General features: G+C 47.6%; 1 non-coding gene across 1 annotated transcript; it reads right to left on the bottom strand.

Moving 5' to 3' along the window:
* Nucleotides 1–2130: 2130 nt before the first annotated feature.
* TRNAM-CAU lies at nt 2131–2203 on the bottom strand. Its single transcript has one exon. It is a non-coding gene; the product is annotated as a tRNA-Met (tRNA).
* Between the last annotated feature and the right edge of the window lie 2758 nt (nt 2204–4961).

The following is a 4961-nucleotide window of genomic DNA, read 5'->3' as shown; positions in this document are numbered from 1 at the left end:
TGATTGGCTTGTAGGGGCTGAGGGAAAAGGATGAGCGATGGAGGACTCCTAGGTTGGGAACCTGGATGACTGGAGGGATGATGGCGGCGAGCTCAACAGAGATGAGGATGGAGTAAGGGTGGAAGGGAGGGGTAAAAAAATTACCATCATTTGAGGAGTGGCTGTATGTATGTAATGGAATACTGTTCCATAACAAATGATGAGCAGGCTGACCAGAAAAACCTGCAAAGACTTATATGAACCGATGCTGAGTGAAAGGAGCAGAACCAGGAGAGCATTGTACACAGTAACATTTACGTAACATAGTTGTTGTGATGATCCACTTTGTTAGACGTAGCTCTTCTCAGAGATACAATGATCCAAGACAATGCCGAAAGACTAGTGATGGAAAATGCCATCCCGCATCCAGAGGAAGAACTAAGGAGTCAGAATGCACAGTGAGGAAGACTATTTTCTCTTTTTTTTTCTTTCTCGTGGTTTTTCCCTTTTGTTCTGACTCTTCTTTCACAACATGACAAATGTGGAAATGTTTTTTAAAAAATTGGAATGACTTCTTTCGGGAGCATACTGAGTTCTGTTTGCTCCTCAGTTCGAAAATTGAGCAAGAGGCTTCCTTCCTTCCTTCCTTTCCTCGCAAACCATTACCACGGATTTAACCCGATTTAAGGCCTCCTCCTTGCCTAGAGAGCTCGCTGCTCGGATGGTGCCCCGCACTCTCCACCTCCCCTCTTCTAATCCCCTCCACCCAATCTGTTTCAGCCCCAGATTTATCTCCCTGCTAATGAGCTGTGAGCTAGTTCCTAGCTGTGGGACTGTTGACAAGTCGCTTAACTTGTCAGAGCCTGCGGCACTAACCTTACCAAAGGGTTGTAAGGGTCAAATGAGATGGGAAGGGAGGGAAGAGGGGGAGGGAGGGGGAAAGGGGAGGGAGGAGGGAAGGGGTCTCTGCTGACCCTTTGACTCTGACCTCGATCCTTTCGGCATATTAGCCACCCCCGCGGGCTGGTCCTGCCCCGGCGTGTTTGTGAACTTCGCCCATCTGCGCATTCAGCCCCAGCCTCTACCTGCTGCTCTCCCCCTTGGCACCCGATTTTATTTTGGGTTTAATTTGCATCTATACGGTTCTTTACTTCCCTGCAAACGTCTTTATCCCTGCACCCCTCCCTTCTCGGGGAATGGAAGCTCCCGGAGGCTAGGGACTGTTTTACTTAGTATACCCAGCGACTAACACGGTGCGCAGCACACAATGAATTTTCCCTCCCTTCCTTCTTTTCTTCCTCCCTTCCTTTCTTCTTCCCTCCTTCCATTCCTTTCCGCCCGCCTTCCTTTCTCTCTCCCTTTTCCTTCCCTTCTTTCCTCCCTCCCGTCTTTCCTCCCCCCATTCCTTCCTTTTTAACACTGTTTTTTATTCCAAATCTCCCCTTTCCCCCAGTCCCGTTAGGCGAGAGATACGACGATACACATTATGCATGCGAAGTCATGCAAAACATGTTTCTGTCTTAGCCATTTATGCAATCAACTCAATGAATCTCCTGCCTCCGTGCCTTTGGCTGGAATGCCTTCCCTCCTCACTTCCACCTGCTTGGACCCCTAGGAGGCCCTTCAGGAGATCGCTCCTGTTTCTTCCAGCTGCTCCTCGCCTTCTTCACATTTTATTTATTTTGCATATATTTCGTGTATATTCTTATGTGAAGTCCTGTTGTGATCCCCCTCCCCTCCGAATGTAAGCCTCTTGAAAGCAGCTCTGCTTCTTTTCTGGGTTACCGGCGCCTACTGCACAACCTTGCTCACGCTGGAGGAGCTTTAACGAATGCTTGCTGAAGGACTGAAACGTTTGATTGACTGGCTTCTTTAGGGCCAGTCTCCTCTGTAAAATGAGTGGGTGGTCTCGACAGCCTCATATCCAGCATTTTCTGGAGGGTGGAAGGCGATCAAGGAGATGCCCCGGTGGAGCGGAGGGGGCGAGACTGGATTCTCTTGGGCCAGTCCAGTGCCGTTGGCTCCTCGTCCACAGCAAAGCCAGGCCGGAATGTTCCCCTTTGGTTTGCAGGATCTACAAAGGAGGTAGAAGCGTAAAAACTACCCTCTTATTAAGCAGTCGGGACAGTTAACGTCCGGACAAAAGTATTGTGCCCCGTGTGAGGATCGAACTCACGACCTTCAGATTATGAGACTGACGCGCTACCTACTGCGCTAACGAGGCACCTGATGGCTCCTTCCGGCTTCAGGGTATTGAATGGAAACGACGGAACTTTGGCGCATGCTCAGTCAAGAAAAGACGCTTTGGTTTCTTTATTCTATCCGCTTTTCTCCCCGCCTCCGGGATTAGAAACTAACAGACTCAGCCCTGATTCGGGCCGGGCGCATGCGCGCACGCGGCCCGTGCGCGTGCCACCCTTGACTTCTCGAGGCTTATAGTCCAGGACCGGGATTGAAGAGTCCGACCCGGCGGAGAGACCCAGACAGAGCCTGGATCCGATAAGGGCGAGAGAGGCACGCAAATCGAGGGCCAGGGGGAAGGCCAATCCCGGAAGGCTTCCTGGAGGAGGAGATGTTTGAGTTGGGCTTTGAAGGATGGGGAAGCGGCTTAGAGAGTCCTGGTTGGCCGGAGCGCGCTTTGTAGCGGAGAAAACGATTTGTTAGGCAATAGGAAGGATTTTTTAAGGCTGGCAATGCCTTGGCCAGAGATGAAGATGATGATGATGGTGGTGGTGTAGCTCTTTAAGGTTTGCCAAGAGCTTTATAAATATTATTTCATTAGATCTTCACAACAGCCCTGGGGGGGGGGGGAGGCGGTACCACTGTTACCCCCATTTTCCAGATGAGCCACCCCAGGCAGAACCGGGTTAAGTAGTAATTCTGATAATAATAATAAACAATAACAACTGACATTTACGCCACTTTACAATGATTATCTCATTATATCCTCACAACAACCCTGGGCAGTGAAGGCTGCTATTACCTGAGGCAGACCTGTAGTGGTAGTAGTAGTAGTGGTGCTGGTAGTAGTGGTAGTAGTTGTGGCAGTGGGAGTAGTGGTAGTGGTTGGTGTTGGTGGTAGTAGTAGTAGTAGTAATAGGCAGCTAGGTAGATAGAGCCCTGGGCCTGGAGACAGGAAGACCTGCGTTCACACCTGACCTCAGACAATCAACTAGCTGTGTGACCCTGGGCAAGTCACTTAACCCTGTTTGCCTCAGTTTCCTCCTCTGTTGAATGAGCTGGAGAAGGAAATGATAAACCCCTCCAGTATCTCTGCTAAGAAAACCCCAGATGGGGTCATGAAGAGTCATACAGGACTGAATGACAACAAAAACACATGGTGCTTACTATGTGTCAGACACGTTACAATGATTATCTCATTTGATCCTGACAAGGACCCTGGCAGGCGAGTGCTGCGTCCACTGCCGCCCAGCTGCCCAAACGCCCTAAATGTTTCCTCCTCCGGCTGGTTCTTGCCCCACCGGTCACAGCCCTGGAGCATCTCGAATGCCGCTGAAATATACATAATGGACCAGTATGTACAAAAATATTCATAGCGGCTCTTTTTGTGGTGGCAAAGAACTGGAAATCAAGGGGATGCCCATCAATTGCGGAATGGCTGAACAAGCTGTGGTATATGAAGGTAATGGAATACTATTGTATACTATTGTGCCCAAAAGAAATGGGGAGCAGACGGACTTCGGAAAAACCTGGAAAGACTTATATGAACTGATGCTGAGTGAGGGGAGCAGAACCAGGAGAGCATCATACACGATTACAGACCCACGGTATCTGCGAGGACTAACTTTGATAGACTCAGCTCCTCTCATGAAAGCAACGTTCAAAGACAGCTCCGAAAGACTCATGATGGAAAAAGCTATGCACATCCGGAGAAAGACTTACGGAGTCTGAATGTAGAGTGAGGCAAACTATTTGCTTCCTTTTTTTTCCCTTTTTTTTTTTTGGTTTCATATCTTCTTTCTCATGATTCATTCCATTGGTTATAATTCTTCTTTACAACTTGACTATTATGTAAATGAGTTTAATGCGAAGGTACATGGAGAACCTATATCGGAGTCTTGGGAGGGAGAGGGAAGGAAAGGGAGGGGGAGAAAATTTGGAACTCAAAAACTTGTGGAACTGAGTGCTGTAAACTAAAAATGAAAAAGAAATAAAAAAAAATACACAGACACACACTGTCTAATCACTTAAACATTTTAATAGTTTTCAATAGAAAACAAAGAAGGGATAACAATATAATATAGTAGGAAAAGCCCTAGATTTAGAGTCAAGGGTCCTGGGTTGTTGGAGTACCATGGACAAGTCACTTTGACTCAGCCTCAGGTCTTTCTCCCTAAAATGAAAATAATTCGATTCAATTCGACAAAGACTTATTAAACCCCTACTGTATTCAAGGCACCAGGTATTGGGGAAAAGAAGGGGAGGAGGGGGGAGGGGAAGAGGAGAACTATTAAGTGAGTACTAGGTGCCAGGCACTGTGCTAAGTGTTTTTATAAATATTATCTCATTTGATCTTGGCAATTTACAGACAAAATTAAAACAGCCTATATCCTTGGGGAGCTTCCATTCTCCTGGGGTGGGGTACAGCATGTACACAGAGAAGAATAATAGAGGGGCCTTGAATGTCAAGGGATTTATATGTCGCTTTAAGGTTTATAAACATCCCCAGTTCTCTTTTCACTTTGCCAGCCGTGTCTTCTCCTTTTTCACCTCTGACCTCTGCCTGTTGTCCCATCCCACCCATGGCTCACTTCTCTGTACATATTTGCACATATTAAAACCAGATTTTTGATGTTCAAAAGTAGGACAGTGTGAGCAGGCCCCATCTGATCTGGCCACGATGTGCAACCCTGGCTGTTTCTAACAACAGTGCTCTCCAATCACCTCTCCAAATGGAAAAGAGACAGGGAGGGACTGGGCCTGTTAACATTCCTTTCCAGGACAGTTTGGGAATTTGCTTC

Source organism: Trichosurus vulpecula, chromosome 1 (genome assembly GCF_011100635.1).
Source record: "Trichosurus vulpecula isolate mTriVul1 chromosome 1, mTriVul1.pri, whole genome shotgun sequence".
Classification (NCBI taxonomy): Eukaryota; Metazoa; Chordata; class Mammalia; order Diprotodontia; family Phalangeridae; genus Trichosurus; species Trichosurus vulpecula.
The sequence above is the reverse complement of the archived record's forward strand: the minus strand, read 5'-3'. Positions and strand labels throughout refer to the sequence as shown.